Source organism: Coturnix japonica, chromosome 12 (assembly GCF_054131305.1).
Source record: "Coturnix japonica strain WE chromosome 12, WE-NBRP24, whole genome shotgun sequence".
Taxonomy (NCBI): Eukaryota; Metazoa; Chordata; class Aves; order Galliformes; family Phasianidae; genus Coturnix; species Coturnix japonica.
In genome coordinates this window covers 1,568,030-1,594,991 of record NC_140674.1, presented here as the reverse complement: position 1 = coordinate 1,594,991, position 26,962 = coordinate 1,568,030, and the positions used below count along the sequence as shown (strand labels likewise).

General features: G+C 41.0%; 1 protein-coding gene across 12 annotated transcripts in view; it reads right to left on the bottom strand.

The window, feature by feature from the left end:
• Positions 1-26,962, bottom strand: part of LOC107317829 (glypican-5-like) — a 364,600-nt gene that overhangs the window by 307,794 nt on the left and 29,844 nt on the right. Inside the window, exons 2-3 of one of the 12 annotated variants that reach the window (XM_085512505.1) lie at positions 19,426-19,475; positions 18,258-18,320 (exon numbers count right to left, since the gene is read on the bottom strand). The exons of 10 other annotated variants lie outside the window; for them this stretch is intronic. The gene's annotated coding sequence lies outside the window, so the exon portion shown is untranslated. The remainder of the gene's footprint in view (positions 1-18,257; positions 18,321-19,425; positions 19,476-26,962) is intronic. One more of the 12 variants, XM_085512504.1, reaches the window with a different exon arrangement.

Sequence of the window (26,962 nt, the reverse complement as noted above, 5' to 3'; positions counted from 1 at the left end):
TTATTTCCCATAAATTTAACTTGGGTGAAATTTTTTAATCTTGTACTCAGTTTTAAAAATACAAATGATCACACAGAGACCAATGGAAATACCCACTTTAACCACATGCTGGATCATGCTGATGTTTCAGAAGTCTGAGACCATTATTACTGCTGTAGCCCATTGTCATGGTTTTGGAATTTTGTAATTTTGCTAACAGTATTCCACATCATAACATCATGTAAAGCATGGATTATTTTGCCAAATGTGCAGTTCACAGAAGAAGACTACATATCCCAGAGAACATCACGGTCAGGGATAAGTCACAGGACCAGGACACTATATAATCTTGTTCCCAGGCTGGAGTTCTCTCTCCCGAAATTCTCAGGGAGTGGGAAGCGTTCCCAGCCGTGTCACCTAGAGTTCACAGTAGGTCTCTCGGTTTTCAAGGACTCTCTCTCTCTGTTTCGTTCCATTTATTAGCCTCAATTATATTATATTATATTGTGTTATCTTGTATTCTAATATCATATTTAGTAAGATAAGTTTTCCTCCTTAGATTGCTACTGTTTTTATCCCATTCCTTTTTTTCCCCTACGGGGTGGCTCCCCCCTGTCACGGACATAGGTGAATCTAGGTAACCCGTGACACCCATGCTATTTCTACACATATGACTAATCTGTGAAATACAATTTTTACATGGAACTGCTGCACACATTTCAAATCAAGTAAAAATGAATGCCGTGAGACAGATACCTTGCCTCCTGAGTATGTTCCCCCCTCTTCCAAGAAATGTAAGGTTTTTGAAGATTGTAAAAAAACAGACAAAGATAACAGAAAACCTTGAAGTCAGTGTGGTTACACAGCCTTGAAAATATTTCCTTCATTTTTCTACATCATAATAATTTTTTAAGTGAACTCTGCAAGTCAAGGCTAGACTTTCCAAACATGAGATTTTTGGTAACTGAGTATAAGAGCACACAGCCACTGATTTTAACAAGATTTTTTTGTTGTTGTTTTTGTTTTTCTTTTTCTTTTCTTTTTCTTTTCTTTTTCTTCTTCTTTTTCTCCTTTCTTTTTCTTTTTCCTTTTCTTTTTCTTTTTCTTTTTCTTTTTGCCACCCAGTGTTTAAGTGTAACATACATGAATACCCACATGCACTGTCCAGCTTTGCTTCAGTATTGTGTTTGATAGGGCTATATGCAAACCTACCCATGGAGGTCTCAACTATATTTTCTGGATTAAAGACACTGATTTCCACCAACAACCACAGTTGCCATTAACAGTAAGAGTAGTTTCACACTCATATTACATAATCACAGAATGCCTTGGGTTGGAAGGTAATATCAAACCCCACCCAGTTCCACCTCCTGCCATGGGAAGGGCTGCCACTTGCTATATCAGGCTGCCTTTTATCCCCTTGAGGTACAGAGCAACCACAACTTCTCTGGCTAACCTGTTTCAGTGTCTCACCACCCTCTGAGTAAAGAATTTTTTCCTAAAATATCACTCAATCTCCCCTCTTTTAGTTTAAAACAGTATAAAATTTGGGGGAATTACGATCTCCTCCCTCTCCCTGCTGGACACTCCTCTTTTGACGTAGCCCAAGATGCAGTTGGCCTTCCGGGTTACAAGAACACAATGCTGACTCACATACAGCTTTTTGTCCACCATGATCACCAAGTCCTTCTCCACAGGGCTGCTCTTGATGATTTCTTCTCCTTCACATCTGGGATTGTTCTGATTTAAGTGCAACACCTTGCACTTGGCCTTGTTAAGCCTCTTACATGCCCACTTTTCAAGCCTGCCTAGGCTTATTTGCATGGCATCCCCCTCTTCTATAGTGTCAACTACATCACTCAACTTAATGTCATCTGCAAACTTGTTTAAGGTTCACTTGATCCCATCATTTATGGCACTGATAAAGATGCTGAAGAGCACTGGTACCAAGACAGACAGAGCCACTCATGACTAGCCTCCACCTGGATACAGAGCCATTGACCACAACCCTTTGACTAAAGCCATCCAGCCAATTTTTATTCCACCAAATAGTTCAGCCTTCAAATCTCTTATCTCTTCAACTTAGAGATAAGGATGTCATATGGGACAATGTCAAAGGCCTTGCACAAGTCCAGATGGATGACATCAGTTGCCAACCATCACTCCATCAAAGAAGACCACCAGATGTCCTTTGTCAGTCTAGTCTCTAATTTTAATCTACAAGTCCTCAATATGTTTGTGACTGCTTCTCATAGGCAGTCCATTGCAGTCTATACACTTCTTAACATAGAGTGCAGCTCGCCCATTCCTCTGACCTTGCCTGTCCCTCCTAAAAATCCCATAGCCCTCAATCATAGCGTTCCAGATAAGTCATCCTACCATGTTTCCATGACAGCATCTAGGTCACAGTTTCCTAATTGCACTACGGTTTCCATCTCACTTATTTCTCATGCCGCATGCACTGGTACTTCAGCTGAACTACTGGACTCACTGGATACATGGAGAAGCGCTCCCAAAAAACTCCGGGGAAAATTCAAGCTTTTCACTCCTTGCTTCCTGAAGTGACAGTCTTCCCTGGTTCTTCCATGTCACTCAGCAGTACCTTCCCCTCCCCCACCAAATCCAATATAAAGCCCTGGCAGTGAGTTAGCCAGCTTGCTGTCTAGTATATTCTTACCCCACCTGGTCAGTTGCATCCCATCCAATGTCAGTAGTCCCAAGTATATCAAAGGTGCATTCTAGATCACAGAAATCAAAGCCCTGGGTGTACACCATCCAGAAAATTGTTCATTCAACTGGTTTGTTCTCCTCCAACTGGAAGGATTGACAATACTACCAGTGCTCCCAATCCCTTCAACAACTTTCCAAGGGATCTAAAGTCTTTTTTAATATTCTTTAATTTCCAAGTTGCAGTCTTGTTTGACCCAGCCTGAAATATCAGCACTGGATAGTAATTATCTGGCTTTATCACACCTAGTGTCCTTTTTCTGACATCATGGATACGAGCCCCAGGCCTCTAGAGAAGTTATATGGTGAGCAAATGGGTGCTTCAGTGCCTCTTAGTGAAGAGTCCCCAGTAACTAAGACCCTTTGCTTCTTTTTCAGTTGCACTTGTTCTAACTCAGGTCCTCAGCTACACCATTTTAATATGATTACCCCTTTCTGATTCTGACCTTCCATCCCCAGTACTTCATGTTTATTGGTGAGGTTTTCAGGGGGAAAAGGAAGTCTTCTCCTACCCCAAGCCAAGGGTCCAGTCTGCCTCATTCTACATGTGTTTACCATCTGTCAGGTTGGAAGTCTCCTTCTCTTCCTCCCCTTGCTGGGACTTAAGATGGGGCTACCAGTCTGCCTGTGTCATTGCACGATACCAGCCATCAGTCTCTCTGATTGCTGAATACTTCTTAGCCTTCCAATTTCCTCTCACAGTTTGGCCACCTCCAATGCCAGTCACTGTTGATCACTCACAATGCCACATGGTCAAGCTCACACTCCTGTAGCAAATGCTGGGGACACTTACTGATGTATACTTCTGCACGGATGACAGCAGACAAATGAGCTCATTCCTCTGCTTGCCAAGTTGGCTAAAGTACAATTGCTCAGCAGCGCTGCAGTACTGTGCCCAAACAACTATTTCAGAAAGGACTTGCATATCCACCTTCTTCAGTAACTGTACACCGGCCAGGAAACGGCTATTCCTTTACCATGTTGTTTTGAAACAGAAAATGGGCATCTTTATTCTAAGAATGTACAGAAGAAACGAATAAACTTGTGTCCATCGTGTGGAAATCAGTTGTGGCACATGCATTCTCAATTCTCATTTTTGGCTAGTTCAGTAGCAGTTTTAGGACTGACTGCATCATATCACAAGCAAAAAATTCAACACACATCCACTTTTAAAACTGTGTTTAATTACTCTTTGTATGTTTTGATATTGAATGCAAATTAGCAACACTAGAAGTATCAGTCAGTACATGCAAAAAGCAGTGCTTAAGCAACACACATTCCATACCTAGGTAAAGAAACACTGCTGACTCTGCAAAATCATTATTCAAGTTTTCATCACAGAAAAGCTCCATTAGTGCATGTTAGAGACCTTCAAATTAGGGGAGGACAAAAATAGAAATAAATAACATATGTGAATTTACATGTGGATATGCTATATCCACATAGCAGTTCCCACCTGTTCTGAAGACTTGGAAATGAAGGATTATCAGCTAAAACTAAATCTTCACTAAGAAAAGGGTAAAGGTGGTTAAAGTGATTCTTATATGCATGAACTGGAAAGCAGAAGCATCATCTGTGTGACAACTACAACTGGCCTCTGGTGCTCTCTTCAAAAATCACAAATCACGCTGATAAACAGAAAATGCTAAAAAAAAGTAATTATAAAACATGAAAATATATCTTCTTAGTGAACAACTCACAGATTTCATTTTATTCCCTCCTTCTAAAAGTGACTTTGTGAACTTATCAGGCAACTAAGTATTTCAGACAGCATCTACTTAGGAAAGTTGAGGCCCTGGCTTCGCTAAGTATTAGCTCATGCAAAGAAGAATCAACAAAAATGCTGAAAAACTGTTTCAGTGACTGACCAAACCACACTGAGTACTTACTGGAAGCCTCTTGAATTCATCCTGCAATTTTTATCCACTTTATGAAACCAAAACCTATTGTCTCCTATTCCAGGACAGAGCATCTTCAGTTACCTGAAGTTTTAAGTAGATGCCTCTTGTTCACTTTTAAAACACTATATCTAACACCTATCTATATACTAACACCATCACAAATTCTCAAAGAGCCACATTATTTTGAATAAATCAAAGTTGATTTAGCAAAAGCTGAAATGACTTTAATCAACTAAATGTTTAAGATTTGGCTTTACCTGTTTGTTTCTGAGATGAAAGAAACTAGATTGCTTTGATTTTTATCAAAAAGCATACATACTTAATATTCAGCAGAACAGATTCTGACTTAAGAGAATAACACAAAAGCCACCTTTCTCCCAGCTATATTCTCTTCAGACAGACAAAATTATTCTTGTGCTATTTGTGGACACAGGTGTCAAGGGCATCCTAAGTTGCTTTTCAGAATAAAAGTTAACACTGAGGACATATATCAGATATACAAGCTTGAGTCTTCCTGGAGAGTAGTGTAAAAGTCAGGCTTCCCCAAGGAAGATAAAGCTTTTGATGTCTACCAAAATCTCCAAGTCCCTCAAGCAGCTTGTAAAATGTTAAAGTACATGCCGCTGAATCCACTGGGATTTGAAATGCTAAACTGTTTGTTTGCATGGCTAGGATATAGTTAAACCTGCACTTATTTCAGAGCACAAATAAACACAATTTCATTACCTGATCTCTGATCCCTAAAGATTTAAAGAAGATGCATTCCTATTAGCCACCGAAACAGAAATACGGGAAGCTGGAAGTAAAGAGAATGGTCAAGCTGAGATGGAACATTGGTCCTTTTAAACAATGTGTCTAATGTGTTATGACAGTTTCTTTACAGAAAAAAAAAAAAAAAAAATGAAAAAAAAAATGAAAAATGAACTATTTCAAAAAAGTATTATGTTATAAATCATGGTGTCATATGGAATATGCCTAATCCTTTTCTGAATCACAATAAGCGTATGGCCTTACTGACAGCTTGCAGCATTTATTGCTGCAAGATAACTGCTCTATTCAGTGGAGTTCTAAAAATCACTGCTTTCCAATATGAAGTGCTATTTATTTTAGAATCATGAGATCAAATCAATATGAGCAATTGATTTACTTTTTGCATATAGTGACCACTGTGCACTCTGAAAGGGAAAGCTAAAAAGCAAGATCCAAGATGTAAGTTGATGATGTTAGGAAAAGGTAGCTGGCAGCCAACAAGGTACAGCAGCACTGTAAAATAACGATCTGTCACTACAGGTTAAAAAAGCAGGCAAGAAATAGAAAAGATGAAAACCCAGTGTTCTGTCCACAGGATATGCCCAAATCAAGACAGCGGAAGGACAGTTTTCTCTACTTAAGGGATGCCAGCTCAGAAATGCCACTCCTTATCACTTGCTATTTTGTACTGCTGAAAATTCAGAAAAGAGCCCAGGAATTTGCTTATCCTCACTCTTCAGACAGTAAAAATGAATAAATTATTTTGTTTTGAATTAGCCTTAATATATAATAAAATGGTTGAGAATAAAGGGATTATCAGATTCAAAACAGAGAAAAATACATAGGTTGCTCTGAAATTTATCCCTCTTTTATTCCTAGGGAAACAACAATAAATACAAAGGGCACAACAACATTACTTGATAGAGCAAATTCTCAGCTACAAAACTTTATTTTTCAACACATTCACCACCATTAACCAATTTGCATGGATGACCTGACTGAGGTGCTCTTCATTTCATGGAGTGACAGCTGTGGACAGCCATCAGGAACATGGTTTGTCTTTTACATCACTGTGACCCCTGCTGAAACGCACCATCCACCCCTCACTGTGCTCACATCCACATTTAACAAGCACTAGAGAATATCAGTTGGCACCATTTTTTCCATATGGAGGAATTTAATTCCACACATCTGCTCTGTATATACTTCTATGTCAGCCACCATTCTATCAGACTGCCCCTCTGCTGCCATTTATTGCACATGGCACCAAAGCATGATGGAATATTGGTGGGAAGGGTCAGCTTCTACTGCCATCCCACCAGCATCTGCCTCTGACATCATGAGCCAAAATCATAACAAAAGGAGGCGTTACTTTCAGTGCAATCCTCACAGAAATCACAGAATTGTAGGGGTTAGAAGGGACCTCCAGAGATCGAGTCCAACCCCCCTGCAAGGCAGGTTCCCCACACCAGGTCGCACAGGTAGGTGTCCAGACGGGTCTTGAATATCTCCAGAGAAAGACACTCCACAACACCCCTGGGCAGCCTGTTCCAGTGCTCTGTCAGCCTCACCGTAAAAAAGTTCTTGCGCACATTCACGCAGAAGTTCCTATGCTCCAGTTTCTGTCTGTTTCCCCTTATCCTGTCTCCACACACTGCTGAAAAGAGTCTGGCCTCACCATACATTGCTATTTTAATGACTAACCTGGACTACCTCACTTGAAAGCAAGGTGAAATCATCTTCAAGACACGGGAATACCAAATCTTCTCCTATCTAAAGTTAAGAACCTAAATCCTTTAGACTCCCATCAATACTCCATGCTTCAGAATTCAGTGTCTTCCTTACAAAATCTTAGCCTCCTTGCCAAGAAGCTCCACATCTTGAATAAGAAGTTTGTGAAAGAGGAGAAATGGGATTACTGCTGACTTCCCTCTTCAGGGAAATCATTAGCACACACACTGATTCTTTCCAGTTTTATCCTCCTCTTTACCCCATAATCCTCCACATATACCCTAGAAATGTCTTTCCCGTCTTCTAAAAATTACAGTGCCCTCAATTCTCATGTGGTAATCTCTTTCCCTAACAACTTTTTCCTGCATTTATAAAATCTCACCTACTGCTCATTATTTATCTTCAGAAACTTATTTTCTTCTATTTTACCTAAGACTTCACTTGGGAGACACTAGATTACTTTTCTTTCCAGCAGATCCTAAGAGTGAAACAACCCTTTCTCTGCTCACAGCAGTACCCACTATGCTGCTGTGAATGGCCACTTGCAAATGCAAGAGATCAGTATCCATCCGTGTGATTTTAGCACACTGGCATTCTCAGGCTTTCACATACGCAATTAAAAACAGGCGAGCAAAACTTGTCTTCTGCTCTAAAGCTGGATTTTTCACTTCCAAGGAACTTGACCTGGAAGACATAAAACAATGGTGCATGCCATGGACTAGGAAAATGGAAAACCTGGAAGAGGTAGAACTTTAAAAATACTTCCAACAAGCACTTCTGAGTAGATCCTTTTCTCAGTTTTCTCTCCCTTTTAGCCCCTTTATTTCACATTGGTCTTTATAAAAGATGTGTGAAATCTGACACACTTCAGTACCAGCTAGTAATTTCATCCAGTTTTGAGGAAAGGAAGTTTTAACTCAGGATTGTAGACTGGGAATTGAGTAGATAGATTTGAGTATCAGACATGCTGCTAAAACCCTGTCCCTCAAGTCTTACCTGCACATTCTTATGTTACCTTCAATAGCATCACGTGTTTTCAGGCACACACCCCACAGGTCCAACATACAGTCTCTGCTGACAGAGAGATTTAAACGAAATCCTTAAAGCACACTTTCCACATCAGTGTTTAAAGCTCTGAAATTAATAATACTCTAATAATTTTCATATTTCTTGATTTATCCCCCATTTCACTGGGACCTAAAAAGTTACAGTTTTGTTTATTTTAAAATACGCTTCAGCATTTTTGAAAATCTGTCAGAATGTATTAAAAAAAAAGAAATAAATAATCCACAGACAACAAGATTTACCCTACTGAAAAGAAAAACCCACAAGAACCAACCTAGCACAACAGCTTCAATGAGATGTATTGTTCTAGAAAATGGAAAGAGCCTCTCCAGCCAAAAGATAGCACTACATTAAAAATTACATTGGATCAAAACATTTGATACCACTTCATTGAGAGAACTCAATGAAAATCACCAAACACACATGAGTTCCCAAAGAATCACAGAATGGCCTTGGTTGAAAAAGACCACAATGATCATCTGGTTTCAGTCCCCTGCTATGTGCAGGGTCATCAACCACCATACCGGGCTGCCCAGAGCCACATCCATCCTGGCCCTGAATGCCTCCAGGGAGGGGGCCTCCACAACCTCCTTGGGCAACCTGTTCCAGTGTGTCACCATGCTCTGAGTGAAAAACTTCTTCCTCTTATCTAACTTAAACTTCCCATCACTGTTTAAAACCATTCCTCCTTGTCCTATCACTACCCACCCTTGTAAACAGCTGTTTTCCCTCCTCTTTATACACTCCCTTCAACTATTGAGAAGCCACAATGAGGTCTCCCCTGAGCCTTCTCTTCTCCAAGCAGAAAAAGCCCAGTTCCCTCAACTTTTCCTCACAGGACAGATATTCCAGCCCTCTGATTGTCTTAGTGGCCCTTCCCTGGACCCATTCCAAGAGTTCCATGTCTTTCTTGTGCTGAGGGCTTGCAGTGGTTTCCTTTTTTTAAAGATTTTTTCTTTTTTTTTTTTTATATTCCATAGGCATTCACATCTTATGTGCTTTTAATAAATAATATGACTGGAAAAGTATTTAACATTTTTCATCAGGAAATTCTGCTGCTTAAAATGAAAAACTATCCAAGGTTAGAGACGTTTGACATGTATGTTCTCCCAAAACATAGCTGTACGTAGTTGTTTTGGTATGAGCGGCGTTTGAAGTTCCTTAGTAACAAGCACTTAGAACTGGAAATGCAATGAACTACCAAGTCTCTTGAGTGCTCCTAGCATCGACCTATACGGGACTTCCAGTAGTATTTACATAGAACTCTAATGGTATCATTAGATAACTTTCAACTAGAGATGTAACTTCAAAGCGTGCAGTTTTTTGCTCCGGAATAAATTTGGTTTAGTAATTCAGAAATGTCCAAAGGTATTTACAGAGTTAATATGTAGTCTGGCTCTGATTTGAATAAAGTCCATGAATTTTAATTAAAAACACTAATCCCACACAGGGACAGCAGGCCCCCTGTAATACAGGGAACTCTCAGGCTCCTGTAATACGGTGAATCGATCTTTTGGAAAGGACTGCAGCACTTCAGGAATGTTGACTGAAAAGATTTCCTTTTTCATAAAAGGGAGGGGAGAATGTCTTCCCCTTTTATTCTCTTTTCCTTTCCTTTTCCTTCCTTTTCCCTTTCCTTCTTTTTTTTTTTTTTTTCTTCTTTTTCACTTATTTAATACTTCATGGCACCAGCCAAAGACACATGCATACACTTTTAATCAGTTCTATTCTTCAACTTCTAAGTAATAGCGTCCATATTGCCACACTGCACCACACACTGAAATCTGCCACCACAAACAAAATGAAGTCACAGCACACTCTCTCTGGCCTACAGGTTGCAATGAGTTCAGATTTGTCACTGCACACCATAACTATTATTTACATCTTCAAAGAGGGAAAGTTTATCCCAATATTTTTTTTTTCTGTTTTTCATGCTGAAAAACAGACTACCACCATCTCTGCTATCAATCACTTTTTCCTAGATTACTGCCTGCCAGTAGTTCTGGTTCATTTTCACATATTGTTTGTTAGTAACTATCTCAACAGAAAATATTTTTAGAATAAATTCTGAGCCTTTTTCTTAGTTACAGGTTTAAAATATAAACATTTAATTATGTCAACTTGACTTAAGTCTGGACAAAAACCATGCACATGAAGCTATTATACAGTTTTCTGCTGAAAGGGTTATTCACATGACTTAAAATGTCACTTGTACAGTATCGTTTACAGATCAGTGCTTCAAATAATGTATTTTAGCCAAACCTCATTAGGAGGTCTTCAATATCATTGGTGATTAATGTGATATAAAACATGCAAAAAAAGCATGGCACTTCAAGCAGCAGATTTAGTTTTGTCTGTAAAAACCTGTGTGGAATAAAAAACATGCAGAAGTTTTTGCTTCACACATCATGTGCTCATTAAAAAGATTATTTTGTAAAAATTAAAAGAACAAAGCTCCTCAAAACTAAAAAAAAAAAACCTCAAATGTCCCTTGGAGACAGCACCTCCAAAGATGGGATCTAAATAAGGTTCGAAAACAAAAATAAAAGAGCACACATCCATAGCTCTTTATATTTGTAATTCATGATGAAAATAAAATAAGTAGCACCCAAAAAATAACAAGAAAAGAGCCTCTTCTCAGTAACAGCTCAACACAAATATTAAAACAGTGTGAGATAATGTGTCATTACCTGCATCATGTAGAAGCTACTGTGACGGTTTTAAATAACACACCAAGATGAAAGTGTTCATATTCCTCTAAAGGTCACCATAAAAGTTTAATTACATTCTTATATCCAAATCTTTACTCAAACAAAATATCAAGTATAAGAATCTGAGAAATCTGAAGGTTACCACATAAAAACACTTAACTTACTTTGCCTCAAAGCCCTAACTAAGGCCCATGGAATCTCATTTCCTGGATGACCACTAAAACTATCCAAAGGGTTGAATTACAGAATATCAAGTTCTTTGATGCCAAGCCAATAAAATACCTTGTTTTTAACAGTGTGTTTACTGTTCAAGTACATAAACCTAGGACCGAACACAACCAGTGTAATCAATCAAGCCACCATGAAAGATTTTGAAAGAAAGAATATGAAGATGAGCCCTCCTCAGGAATTGAGAAACTTAATTGGCAGAACAAAAATACATTCCATAGGCACAGCATGGCTATCTCAATGAGATGGAAGGCGCTAGGCATGTTGAGCTGACCTAGTGGCACATACTGCACCCATGCAGAAGATTCATCCCAGACAGAAAGCTCAGATCTGCAATGCCAGTTGTGAATGGCTACACAGAAAGCTGGACAACTAACTAGAAACACTCTCATGACAGTGAAAGCAAAACAAGGCCATAAGTCCACAAAACACTGTGAAGGAGAAATGTTAACATCCCCAAACAGGAAATGGTCAGTTTTTCCACTCATACTAGCATGCGACTGGACAGCAGCAAGTGAAGCATGAAAATAAAGCCACAAAGCAGTTTGCTGTGTAAGGATCTATGGTTGCTTTAAGGTGGCTACTCTGATATACAAAACAAAGACAATGGGACATGCACTAATACAGAACAGGAGGCTTTAAAAACAGAAAACAACATGTTAGATGTAACTGTGCAGCTCCTTCCTACGAAGGAGTGTTATTTTAACACTCTAGAATAGCTTCACTCATTTAACACACTATCTGGGATACTATTAGTGCAGACAGCATCCCCACCAAGAGAACGAATATTATTTTCAGGAAATCATTTTGTTTGATACTGCACAGTGTCTTTGTTCTAGGCAAGAAGGAAGCTATTCGTCCTTTAGTGAAGCCATCTGAAGAATTTCAATAATCACCTCCATTCTTCTGATCAATTTAGTCAGTATTCCTGAAAGCAGAATAAAGACAGAATGACCCCACAGTTTTTCAAAATGAATGTTCTTATATGACACCCTGCACTAAACCGGGTGAGGAGTAAAGCCGTAGGAAAGTTATCTAGAAAGCCCAATAGAGCAGCCAGCAATATTATGATTAAACAGCTGTGTTTCATGAGAGCTGAGTACTGGTTTCCAAACTTCCCAATGGCAAGCCCCATTTTTGTTGAGTTTGAAACTTCAAACACTGCTGTGCAGTTAAATTTGTCTCATCTTCTCTAGCCTGCTAACCAGAAACAATACAGTAACACCCTATCCATTCCTTTCTTTCAGTGAAGGACATTACAAGTCAGTTTTTCAGTTTGCAGTCTCTCCATTGCCCTAGATGCAGATGTGTGGTGGCTCCCCAAGATTTCACACGTTGTGTCCACATGTACGTGGCTCATAACTCGCTCATCCATTGCTTACTTCGTAGCTTTACCTACTGCAAATGTAGCCCATACCCTAAGATTTCTGGAATACGAGAGGACATGCTTCTTTTAAAGCAAGGCAGATGGATATGTTAGCATTTGATTGTTTTGCACCTGTCAGGCATGTAACGTCACAACACAGAATTTAAGCAACATACAAAGGACAGAACAGCTCGATTTTCACTTGTACTTAAACAGGACCTTGTCATGCACTACTGAACCCAGGTTCTGGTGGGCCCAAAAGGTATACTGGTGTCTGAGGGTGGGAAGAGCAGATGGGCTGGAAGGAGGGGGTCTGTAAGCCTGCTTTTTTACCTTTAGTATTTCAGTTTTATTTATCTTGAAATAACAAGTCACTCGAAATTGCTTAAAAGCCCATCAATCATAAAATCAAAAACATACAGGAAAAATGCCAGCTGGAGGAAAAGATCTTGATGACTGCTTCATAAATACAAAAAAAACGTGCATCCTTAAACCATGTTTGTAGCCTCAAAACTGCTCTGTTCAGACATTATAAAATCAGATAAAACTACCTACTGTCTTGAGCAATGACAGGAAAGTGAATATTTCGTCCTCTACAGAACCAGGAATTCTCAGATAAGATTTGTCTCAGCCATCACAAGATAAATCACTGTGGATCTCATGCTGCTGCCATTTACTCCAATCACACCTAGCCTAATTCAAAAGCTTCTAGTTAATCCACCTTCTAAGTAGCTGAGTCAGTTTTCAGATGCAGATAACTAAGCACTTTAAGAACTCTACTTAAAGCTATGCCATCCCTAGACTTATTTTATCTTCGCCATTCATCTGGCCATTATTTCCAAACACAGTAGATAGATGTGTAGGTAATTCTTTTCACCTAGTTTTTTTTGCAAGGCTTTTTTGTCCTCGAATTCTTAGGTATTGCAACAGCAAAATAATTGGGACATTGTGGAGGCCAACCTTATGTCTCAAACCTACTGAAAACACTTAAGAAAAAGGGAGGGAGGGAGAGATTATGAATATTTTTTAAAAGACACAAAAAAAATCTTTAAAATATACATGTATATTTTTCTCCATAAAATGGACTAGCCTGTACTTTAATGCATTCCACATTTAGCTTTTCTGCTGGACTCAGTCTTCATAAATTGTATTATAGGATCAAAATGGAAAGAACCACATATCCACTCCTCTAATTCAATATACATGTATGTAAAACACTTCAGGTGATAAAATTTTGTACGTTCTTTTGCTCTTTTGACTTCCTACTTGCTCTCAGCTGGAGCAGAGGAACGCTCCTCACAGAAATCCAGATTTGAGGGAAGCGTTTTTTGCTGGGAGGAGGAGGCACCTCAGCATTGAGCTGGAGCTGGCTCCTACCACTTATGATTCACTCACTTGCTATCTTAGTAATCCCATACAGCAATCTTCACTTGAGAAACAGAAGCCTCCCTTTTCCTTTGGCTTTCTAATTGAAAAGCCCTATTTTCATTTTATCTCTGGTGTAGGGGGTCAAGCTCACTTAAAGCAATGAAAAGATGACTTGGATTTTTAACTGCTTTTGGGCTAAAGCAAAAGGGGAAAAACCTTATTCTGTTTTGCAAAGACTATTTAAAATCAGTGGGGACCGTTTCTTTCCTTTGATATGAAGGAACAGATAAGCAGCAATATGCATCTTGGTAAAAGCTATCTCATATGAGATAATATGAGGAAATCCTAGCATGGCTATGTGGTCTTAGTCATCTCATCAACTGCATCTTCCAGTGCTATCTATCCACCCACAATTACTATCTGTCTAGTTGTGTGAAACTAATTTGATGGATCCAAAGTCAAACTGAACCCTAGAGCTGAACTACAGAAAGCTACACCTGGCCACAGAAACATATAGCGTTGAGCTGTGCCTCCTGACAATTGGCCCTGGTCCTCCAGCATTCCAAGAATCAAATGTCTGGAAAATGCAGATACTAGAAAGAGAAATCAAGGAGAGGCCACACACTTTTAAGATGAAGATCTCAAGCTACATTTTTCCAGAGGTATGCCTCTGGAATAAGAGTAGATAAATATTCAGTAAGATTTAAATCTTTTGCAAATGTAAACTACACTACGGATCTCAAATTTAGTATGCTCTATCTGAGCATTATGCCAGGAAGAAGTTTTTTACTGAGAGTGGTGAGGTGCTGGCACAGGCTGATCACAGCACATTGGGCACTGTGGATGCCCACCCATACAGGTGTTCAAGGCCAGGCTGGATGGGGCCCTGGGCAGGTTGATCTAGTACTCAATCCACAGGTTGGCAATCTTGCCTGTGGCAGGGGGCTGGAAACCAGTGATCCTTGAGGTCCCTTCCAACCTAAGCCATTCTAGGATTCTATGATTATCAAATTGTGGGGCAAATGGCAGAGCCTTTATTTGAGAAATAGGTGCTATAGGCAAAGATATCACAAGGAATTAACTCACCCCTCGTAGCTTGTAAAAAGGGATGAGCTGAGGAATGTGTCCCTCCCCCATTCGTACAGTCACACAGCAGCAGAGAAAAAGGGTGGGCAAAAGAGGGGAAACTGCACAGACTCCAACTGCACGGAAGTAGGTTGGCTCCAGACCCCCCTGCTGCTCCAAGCACTCTCATAGCTCACTCATTGCTTCAAGCTGTGACCCTGGAATTCCACTACACAAATACAAAGTCTTTCTTTAACACAGGAAAAGAGCCAGTTTCTCAAACCTTTCCCGTCAGATTAAAACTTCAGAGCAGACTTAGTTGCTATCCTCAGCAGCCCAAGGTTTTATAGGACATCTTAAATCTGATGCAAACTGCACTTTCATAGTCAACAATAATCCACAGTAAGACTGAGATGTAGATTTTGTGGAAGACTCAAATTCCTTATTTCCAAGTCTCATTCTGATGCAGAAAGTCTGCAGATAGCACAGCTTTTTTCATGACTGAAAAGCCAGGCATCAATCATCAATCCACTTCTATCAAAAAAATGTCCCCAAACCTCCTGTATCAACCTGGTGATTTTTGTTTGATTGCTTTTTTTTTTATTATTATTTTGGAGAAATGTTAAATGTGTGATTACTGGCATAACACAGAAGTGACTGGAATGACAACTCATTCAGAACTACCTCTACCCAATCAGAGAAGGTGTTCAGAGCTGCCTTATTCAGCCAAGATTCAGTTCCCCATTTGTCTCACTCCAATTTATAGGACATTCTTTGATATATGTATACTCGACCTGAGATTAAGAAACAACGGTTCAAATGTTGGTCCAACCAGTTTATTACAAATCTTAATCAGGGATACTGGGAAAGGGAGAAGGGCAATAGAACAGATAGGAAATAAAAGCAAAAAAAAAGTCTTTCTAGGAAGCAAGAGGGAGATAGTCACCACCTTGGATCCAGCATGGTTCATAGTTCAGTCACTGATCTTCAGTAGTAGTGGGTCATCAGGTGTTGTTGAAAAGCTGTCGTTAGAAGAACAATGGTAGTACAAACTTATAAATAAAGTCCAAAGTGGTTGAATCAGCTCTCCTTGGAGAGGCAGCTCCTGGCTCTGAGACCTCAGCAGAAACTCCTCTGTTCCCATCTTCTGGGCCTTGTCAGCAGATAGGAGGGAGCAGGAATACCCACCTGCACCCTGTTTTTTGCAGGACACAATGGTATCATTCCCCAGTTTTCTCATACCAGTCTGGAGCTCTTCAGTCACAGGCCAGGTCCACCGCCAGTAAACACTTCTGAGCACTGTCTTTCAGGGGCAAACAGGTCTGTATGAGGGTGCTTTCAAACGTCCACAAGGTAATGTTGACTGTCACATGGCAGCACCCATCACTTGCCTCCTCCATAAATCAGTTAAGAGTCTTATCACAAGAAATATCTCAGGAAGCATGCTTTGAGCCAAAAAACAGAGTTCTCATACCATTAACACTGCTCTCCCATAATGCAGCCAAATAACTTAACACTCGTATACCAGATTGTGATGAAACTAACTGTGGAAGAGAGAAGTGCTAAAGATTCCTTGTCTTTATGCAAATTTACAGTATACCTACCAAAACACCTACACTACTGAGCACCTGACATGGCTGTGGGAACAACTCAGTATTCTAGTTAGATAGGAAATCTAATTGGAAAGGCGGGCAAAAAACAACAACAACAACAAAAAAAAAACAACACAACCGCGCTGGTGGCAAAGGGATCAGGCTATCTTAAAAAATAAATAAATTTTAAAAATCAACAGAATTCTGATTTAAACCAAAAGCAAGAGCTCAACACAGAGTTTGAAGAACAGTTAAAGTGTCAGTGAGAAGCTGCTAGTGATAACTAGTGGTACTAGTTCATCATTTCCAAAATAAAATGAATAGGAAGTATGCAACAGATTATGTTTATAACCGCACAGCTTCCCTAGATCTAAAACATCTGATTGCATACAATGTCTTAAGCTTTTTTAAGGAACAGTCATAATTATGGACCAGTATTTCATTAAGTAAATCCCAATTCCCAATGAAATAACCAATAAAAGGCATAATCCAATAACTAAAATGAAATACACTACAGCTGCATGGGTAGAAACATTGAAATACAATCCAAACAGATGTCTGTAAAGAAGGCATGGGACAAGGACTCCATAGCTTCAAGTTACATGTTCTGCACAAATCCCTCAATTGATAATTTCTGTACAATGATGATGAACAGCCATTGAGACTGAAGACTGGGCATAAACTTAAGTTTTAGATGGAATTATGTCTGCATATCATGAGTTTTACCAATCTCCTTTCACACTATTTCAATTCATACCCTTATAGATTTTAGTCTAACTCACCACACTGGGCTACAAAGAACTGGTTCAATAACTACTTCAAAGTAGCTCCATGTCTATGTAATGGGAAGAGGTGAAGAAGACACAAGGAGGTGGCTCTGTCACCTGTACAATTGACAAGCAGTCATCCTGAACTAGTGGTAAGGCAGCTGATAACAACAGGGTACCAAAGTACTCTCTTTTCAGCACATTCATACCCCTTCCTCTCTTCCTCCACAAGACAGGCAACTAATGGAAAAGTGTAAGAAACCAAAGAAGAAAAGTGAAGTAATAGTGAAAAGCTGACTGAATCACAAGGGGTGCTATGAAAGTAATGCCTCCTATTTTATTATGTTGGCCTATGACATCAGAGGTGGAGGCTGGTGCTATGGCAGTAGAGGTTGAATCCTCCTGACAATATTCTGTCACATTTTGGTGCTATGTGACAGATGGCAGCAGAGGGACAGTCTGACAAAACATCATCTCATGTTGAAGTGTGTATGAAGAAAAGGTGTGGAATTGAATTCCTCTCTGAAGAAAAGATAGCATCCACTGACACAGTGTTTGCTGACCACTGATGGAAACCAAGCAGTGAACATAAGCACAGTGAGGCAGCATCTTATGGCAGTGTCAGCAGCAACGTCAAAGACAAGCCACATTCCAGGCAACCACACTCCTGCTGATAACTGGAAGAAAATACTCTATAACTTTTCTTTATACAGCTATACAGTATAGATCAAATTGCTCTAAAAATATATTAAAACTGCATCTGCTTAACAAAAATAATCATTTCAAACAAAAATCTTACACATTCCACACATAACTTGTAAAATAAAGTCAGAAAAGAATTACAAGGAATTTTCTAGTATCATTCAATCTGAACATTTGATTGTATTTTCTTAATTAAATTGAGACCCTACAGTTGGTGGAAGAGACCACACTGCAAACTGACATGTTATATTTTCATTATTGAGCCATGGACCTGAGGATTGGCCGCTGTATTATCCAGAACATACCTGCTTTGAGATACCTGCTGTCTTAACCTTGCCAGTCTTTCTCAGTCATTTTCTTTTCCAAGTCTGAAAATGCAACAATGAGAATGAAGTGCCTGTAAATCAGTCTTTCGGGATTTAGCTCATTATTCCCAACTTTTTTTTTCCTCCTATTTTTATTTCAATGTTACAGTGCCTACATTCTTGTACAAAGAACACCTAATATTTTGAACTTTTGTATCTAGAAAAGGCCTAAGAGAATGTCTTTCCTGTTTTCAGTTTCATATTAAGAAGACCAATAAAACAGCAAATGAAATTTCAACAAGTTTTCAGAGGGAAGGGATACATAACTAAAAGCTGAATTAGCACAAAAATTAGATTCCCCCGTACACTGAAGTACAGTCCTATTTATTTATTTTAGGTAGTTTAGGGCAGAAGCTGTGTTCATACACTAAGACTCCCATTGAGAAAACATCAGAACACATTTCTTCTCAGGTCTTTATACACTTCCTTCACAAAAATGTCAGACTAATTTAGGGAAGTGGGAACACGAGTTGAAAGTATTGGCAGCAATTCAACTTCAGTACTTAAGATTTATTGGATTACTCACATACCCAGCAGTGGATTAACTCAGATGAGGGACATCATACAATTAGAAACAGAGTTCTATGGAAGTGCTGTGTCTAAACCGACATGAGAAAGTTCAGTCCCCCGGGAGTTCTCACAAGTGGGCATAACTCTTGAATAATGATGACAGTAAATGAGATTTCAGGAACACGGTAACAGAAACATCACCCTCTTTGCAGAACTGTAGTAAAGCCTTAGATAAGCTCTCAGATTTATTTGCCCAGTTTTTGCAAGCATTTCTTCATTTTCTTTTGACAGCAATGCACTCTCTTCAAATTGCATGTGTGCTCTTTCTATCTAGTCTATCATTTTTATTGATTTACTGAATTAAATCCTCACCATGTATTCACCATGGAGATATGGTCCACAGCCTGACAAGTTACTTGAAAGAATGAAGAAGATGGCAGATAATTACAACAATTCACAGGTGAAATGTGGACACAGAGATAGAAGATGTGTGTATTCACTAGATTTCTAGTTCTAGATTCAATGCGCCCTCCCAAACTGAACGAAGAACAGTTTTAAACAGATAATGAAGAGACCATCTCTGCCCCAAATTGCTTACATTCTTGGTATCAGATGACAGCAAAAACCAAATGTCCTCAGGAAGGCAGCCTGCAAGATAATTATTAAGGCTAAATTTGAAGACATCCTACCTAAATTATTTATTGTTTCATTTAAGATTAATTTAACGTGTATTTCTCTCATCACCTCACAGGGAATAATGTCATCCGTTCAAAGCCTCAGACCAAACAACTCAATAGAGTCGATATATTCATTACAAAAATATATAAACAAGAAAACACTTTTGCTTAAAAGTCAAAGCAATATAATGATAGAAAACAGTCAAAAATTATTACCAAACACGCTTCTGGCAGAACTAATAAAACCATTAGTTATCTACTCACACAGTTCCATACACTGTGTGTTTGAAAGCCAACTGCAAGCTATTTGATAAAGTAAACCTGCATACAACATGCAGAACTAAAACAGTGAACTACTCACAAGGTTACTATCACTGCACTATAAGGTCACAGAATCAACTGACCCTTGAAGGACACCACTCACCAGTGATCTCCATCTGGACATGGAGCCACTGACCATCACTCTCTAGGTATAAACTTGCAACCCATTCCCTGGCTATCTAACAGACCACCCACCAAATCCATATCCTTCTTATCTGGAGAGGACTATGTTTTGGGGAATCATGTCAAAGGCCTTACTGAAGTCCCAATAGATGACATCAGTGTCTCTTGCCTTGTCCATTGTTGTAGTTACACCTTTAGAAAAGGGACCTAGGTTGGTCAAGCAGAACTTCCTCTTGGTGAAGCCATTCTGATTCTCCCTTATTATGTCCCTCTCTACCACGTGCCTTAGCACTGCTTCCAGGAAGATCTGTTCCAAAATCTCCCTCAGCACAGAGGTAAGGCTGACAGGTCAGTAGTTCCCTGGGTCATCCTTTCCACCCTTCTTAAAAATGTGTGTAGTAGTGCTTTTTCCCCCAATCACCAGGAACTTCACCTGACCACAGTGACTTTTCAGATATTATTGAGAGTGGCTTGGTGACTACATCAGCTAAGTCCCTCTGAACAATCTCTTTCTAGTTCATGTATCCACAGCAGCTTTTCTTGCCCTTCTTTGTGCCTCTTGCCATGTTCAATCCCAACTGAGCCTTGCCCTTCCTGGTCCCAACCCTACAGAGCCTAGCAACAACCCAATACTCTTCCCAGGGAACCTGTCCCTGTTTCCACTGCCTGTGCATTTTCTTCCTGCTTTCCGGTTTGACCAGCAAGTTCCATTCAGCCATAGTCTTCTGTCTTTCTTTCTTGTCTTTCTACGCCTGGGGACGGAGAGCTTGTACTGTAAGGAAAGCTTCCTTTAAGACCTGCAAACTCTGTTCCCTTGTCTTTGAGGAAGGTTTCCCAGGGGGTTTTCTTGACTAACTCCCTGCAGAGCTGTTCTACAATTCAGCATCCTAACTTTAGACTTACTCTGTAAGACTTCTGAGTGTGAACTCCAACACTGTGTGGCAACATTAAGCCTGTCAACAGCCAGTTCATTTGCAATGGTGACCAACAGTTCTAGCATTGCATACCTCCATGTAATTAAAAAATAGACAACACCACCAGGAGGTGTTCAATGCAGCCTAATCTAACATATGGTAACCCCCTGCCTTAGGCAGGGATGCAGCTTAATGATTTTTAAGGTCCCTTCCAACCTAAGCCATTCTATGATATCATTCCAGTACTTGAAGGGAGCATATAAACAGGAAGGTGAACAACTGTTTACAGGTTTATAATGATAGAACAAGGGGGAATGATTTTAAACTAAGACACAGGAAATTTAGGTTAGATATTAAGAGGAAGTTTTTCTCACACAGAGGGCACTGATGCACTGGATGCTCCATCCCTGGATGCATTCAAGGCAAGGCTGGATGTAGCTATGGGCAACCTGGCAGTTGGCAATGCCAAGCAGTTGGCAGTGCAGGGGAGCTGAAACTAGATGATCGTTGTAGTTCTTTTTTACCCAGGCCATTCTACGACCCTGGCTCAAGAAGTCATCCCCGGTGCAACCCAGGAGCATCCTGGATTGCCTGCAGCTCACTGTGCTACTTTTTCAGCAGATGTCAGGGTAGTTGCAGACACCCAGCAGGACAAGAGCCTGCAATTGCAATGCATTCTGTAGCTGGAGGAAGGTGGCTTCAACAATCTCTGCTCAATCAGGCAGTTTATAGTATGCACCAACCACAGAATTCCCTGTGTTGCCTTGGTCTCTCTCAACCACAGGCCTATGACATGCTTGTGGCCCTTCTTTAGGGACATGTCATCTCAGAGCCAAAAAAAGAAGACTCAATAAAATATGTGATGTATTAGGCGGCACGAACTCACGGGATGTAACGCGATAGGCCTCCCCGTGCTCGGTAATGTATATGTATGAGGCTGAAATTGGAGCCCTATATAAGGGTCTCACACGGTTCATTAAAGGCCATTTTACAGCTCACCATATTGGTGTGATCAGCGTGTAACTTGGTCATGGGGCCGTCAGATGCACATTCTCAATGATGGACGTAGTTCTTTAGGTTACCTTACACAAGGCAACAATTGGTGCCCCGTGTGAGGACGTCCTGAGAGTGAGTGTGCGACGGCTAACCGCGAGACGGACGCGAATCCTACGGTTAGATCCCGTGGAAGCGCCGGAGGGGCGATATATTGGCTGCAGCTACTGATTATCCTGCGGTAAGACCGTGGAAGACCGTGGGACTTTGGGCCCGGGTATATATACAAAGGGTGCGAGGACGTACGGTGTCGAGCACCAGAAAAAACATGGATTCCGTCACAAAGGTACTATTACGGGTTTGTAAAACCCACTGCGGTAGGAATGCTCCTTCTAAGAAGGAGATTGTTGCCGTTATTACTTTTTTGCAGGAAGCGGAGCTTTCACCCTCCCCTTGTAATTTGCTCAATTCGGAGCGGTGGGAATCTTTCACCGCTGCCCTGCTCCTAAGAGCAACAAACGATTATAAGGCGGAGGAGTTAAAAACCTGGGTTTTGGTCCTGGGAGCGCTTAAAGCGGCTAAGGAGGAGAAAAAGATCCAGGCAGTCGCGAATGGGGTTTTTGGGGTGGGTTCCGGGACGTCTGGGGTCCCGGAGGGTGCGGAGGAACCGCTCCCTTGCGGCGACTCCGTACCCAAGATGGCGCCGACCACGCCGGCCGTTTTCACAATGGCCATGGCGGCGCCCGTAACAACTCCGGAAGGGATGGCGGAAGTTGCCTCATCTGGGGAGGCGCCGCCATATTATCCCCGCCTATACCCCTGTTTGCAGAGTTTTCGTTCACCTGAGGGGGGTGGGTCCTGTCCGAGGGAGGGAGAGTCATGGGGGGAGGCGCGCCGTGGAGGCGTTAAGCCACCCCTAGACCCGTCCCCGGAGGAGGGACCTCATTCCCCGAAAGGGGAGGAACGAAAGGTACTGCCTGCCCCTACCCCTTTGGTTTCGTCTCCCGCGGAGGGGGAGGAGAAAGGGGAGGAACAAAAGGTACTGTCTGCCTTCACCCCGTCGGTTTCGTCTCCCGCGAAGGGGGAGGAGAAAGGGGAGGAACGGAAGGAATTGCCTGTCCCCACCCAGTCGGTCGTGGTTCCCCGGAGGAGGGGGGAGAAGTGGGAGGAGCGAGAGATATCGCGTAAGCCCACTGATTGGACTGACATTTGCGATACAATGCGAGAGGTGGGGCTCAAGGAGCGGGACTGGGCGGTGTTCCCAATTGTAGTCAAACAGGAGGGACCGGTTTGGGTACCTTTGGAAGCAAAAGCAGTTGCTCGGTTTATAGAGGCGATTGACAAAAAGGGATTGAGATCCCCGATGACAATGAGTGCCTTTGAGGCTCTCGTAGCCCCAGGTCCCCTACTCCCATATGATATTGAAAGCCTTATGAGAGTAGCCCTTGAACCAGTACAGTTTACTGTGTGGAAGGAGGAGTGGATAATACAACTCAAAGCTGTTTTAGCACAGGCTGCGCGCGATCCACAGCATCCAGCAAATGGGAAGGAGGGAGATCCAAAAACTGATTTAATGAGGCTTTCAGGTTCATCTGCGGATTTGGCTGGATCTGCAGAGAGGCAGCTTAGGGACCTCCGCCCAGGAGAGCTGCTTGCCACCACGGGGGCGGCTACCTCTGCTTTTATACACTTTATAAGAAAAGCAGAGCCTGTAGCCCCGTGGTCAGAGATTATGCAGGGTCCCTCAGAGTCATTCTCTGAGTTTGCCAATCGATTGATATGGGCAGTAGAAGGATCGGAACTGCCTAAGGAAGCGCTGACTTCTGTTATAAAGGATTGCCTGAAGCAAAAGGCTCATAAAAGTGACTCTTCAGAAAAAGGAAAAAGAACAGATAAAGAACTGCTGCTAGTACCAACGAGAAGGACATCTGTTGTATCACTTGCTGTGTGTCTTTGTGTAATTGCATTCATTACCGGGGGAGAGGGTACTCACTTAACATCACAACCAGAAAATATTTGGGTTACATGGTCTAATCGAACTGGGCAGAAAGATTTCTGCCTTAGCCTGCAGTCAGCCACATCACCGTTTAGAACATGCCTTATAGGTGTACCCAGGTGGGACCCAAAGGAGTTTAACGGATATGTGCATAAGAACAACTGCAAGAGAGATGCAGTGGACAAAGTTTTCTTTATGAAAGCATTTGAGTCTAAATTCACTGACTGGGCCAGAATGTCTGCATGTTTTATTAGATCCTTGAACACCTCCTTGCCCTGGGATCCACCAGAGTTGCAGCTTCTTGGATCCCAATCGGTTGGTAACGTAACATGGAATAAGAACTCTCAAAAGTGGGAACGCCCGGTTAGATGTTTGTATTTTTCGGGTTTTAGGACACCGGGTCAACTGTCCAATCGCAGGGTATGGGAAGGCCTACTCGGGAATGGGGCACCATTCTCGGGAACAACTGGGTCGGAACCCTTTACTTTACTTAACCCCATTCAATTTGACACATATAGCTTGACAGGGGCATATTGTGGTTTCTCAGCTGAAAGGGTGCAGGGATTCTCCCGTCCCTGCTCCGGGGATGGCTCCAAGAATGGATTTGCAGACCAATGCATAAAGCAGGGTGGGAGGTGGCTCTCTTACAATCAGAAGTATGTGGTACGTCATCCTAACGGGTCCACCTATAATCTCTCATGCTACTGGGGCCCTGACGATCTGGCATGTTCTGGTTGTTGTTCTCGAAAAGAACCTTTAGCTGGGGAAGGAATAAACTGCAATGGTACAGCCAAGGCCCTTCCTAAGGACATATTTTTGATATGTGGGGATAGAGCTTGGCAAGGGATACCAAAGAATCCAGTTGGGGGGCCGTGTTATTTGGGAAAGCTGACATTGTTGGCTCCCAATCACACTGCAATGATAAGTGTTATGAAAAAGATCGATCGAGCTCGACGCCAGAAAAGGTCAATAAAAACATTGGACCAGGATTGTAGTGATGAGGTTCAGCTGTGGGGTCCCACAGCTAGAATCTTTGCATCCGTCTTAGCTCCGGGAGTAGCTTCAGCCCAGGCCCTAAGAGAAATTGAGAGATTGGCATGCTGGTCCGTGAAGCAAGCTAATGTCACCACAGCAGTCCTGTCGGAACTCCTGATGGACGTTAACAACATCAGACACGCTGTTCTTCAAAATAGAGCTGCAATTGACTTTCTGCTGCTTGCTCAAGGGCACGGGTGCAAGGACTTTGAAGGGATGTGTTGTTTCAATCTGAGCGACCACAGCGATTCGATACATAGGAAGTTGGAATGGATGCAAGAACACACGAAGAAGATCGCAATAGATGATGCATTCGGAAGCTGGTTGGAGGGACTGTTTGGTAATCTGGGCCCATGGCTTAAGCAGTTTCTCAAAGTATTAATCATAGGTATTTTATTCTTTTTAGCTTTAATGATTTGCTTACCTTGTTTGTTTCAATGTGTCCAGGGTTGTTTACAGCGTATGATAGAAAGAATGTTTAACGAAAAAATGGAGTACCAACGGGTATATGATAAACTTTGAGAAGAAGGAACTGTATAAACCCAAGATGCCTTGGATATAATCATTAGAAAACTACTGATGTTATTAGATATTGCACTACCTACCTCTGTAGCTTGTCTACCTCACTTTTTAGATAACTTATTAAGTTTAAATTATAGAGACTAACATTTTTATATTAGGATTAAGGATTAGCGTTCGGGATGTAACGGGGCATACTTTATCGAGCATGGAGAGGGGGAAATGATGTATTAGGCGGCACGAACTCACGGGATGTAACGCGATAGGCCTCCCCGTGCTCGGTAATGTATATGTATGAGGCTGAAATTGGAGCCCTATATAAGGGTCTCACACGGTTCATTAAAGGCCATTTTACAGCTCACCATATTGGTGTGATCAGCGTGTAACTTGGTCATGGGGCCGTCAGATGCACATTCTCAATGATGGACGTAGTTCTTTAGGTTACCTTACACAAGGCAACAAATATGCTACTACATTTTAGAAAAAGTCCGTTATATTCAACACTGTTAGTAGTTTTTGTTATCCTAAAAAGATTTCTGCAGACATCACTTTCATTACTAGACACAGTTTGAAAGATTCAGAAGTAGAATCTAGAATTGTTCACCCTTGGTTTTCATTACATCTTTCACTTATTTTTGCTGTTCTGAAAGCATATCAAAGTCATCTAGAAATTTTTCTATGAAAGAGGGCAGTCTTCCTCATTATTCCACCACCCCCCCCCTTTTTTTTTTTTAAACCAGATATTCCATCTTTCTGATAAGCTGCCCAAATAACAAGGTAGGAGGGTAGGAAATGCAACCAGAAACACACAAAAAATGCCAACTCAAGTTATTTGCATTACTGTAACACGCAGGGATGCTAAGAACACACAAATATCCAGGATAAAACATGGTGCCTGACTCAAAGCTGCCAATAAAAGCAAAGGCAAACAACATCTGACAGATAAATATACACAGTGGAGGTAAGACAAGAAAGTGTGACAAAACTAGTAATCGTAGAAGGCAATAGTTTCAGTGTATTTTGGATTGACTTTAACAAGCATTTTAGTTATCTTGACCTTAAGAAGAGGCATTTAAGGGAAGATAATGAAATTGCAGATGATCTTTTCAGGTCATGCTTCTTCAACACAGAAGACAGCACTAAATAAAACAGAAAATACCATTTGAATTTTTATGGTAAGTGAATAATAAAGTTGGCATTATTAGTCAGTTTCTGTCACAGACATTGAGATCACAAATCACAAATGATTAGCATTATGGCCTACACTGGCAAGTACAAGATGAAAGGCATTATTTCAGACAAAGTATAGTAGCAGTACCAAAGAGAGAATGGCTAGGAAAACTATTTATCCATCAGGATTCTGAATAAGTACCAGTAGTGTGAATCTTAAATATGATACAATCATTAATATGCAAATTATAGAAGTGTTTGGTGAGATTTTAGCTGCGTGAAGAAGAAAACTGGTATCTACATTTATGTTGCATGCCTTTGGAAGATAGTATACTGGGAAAACCTTGTCTTGTTCAAATGCTTTCAAAATTGTGTCACTGTATGCTG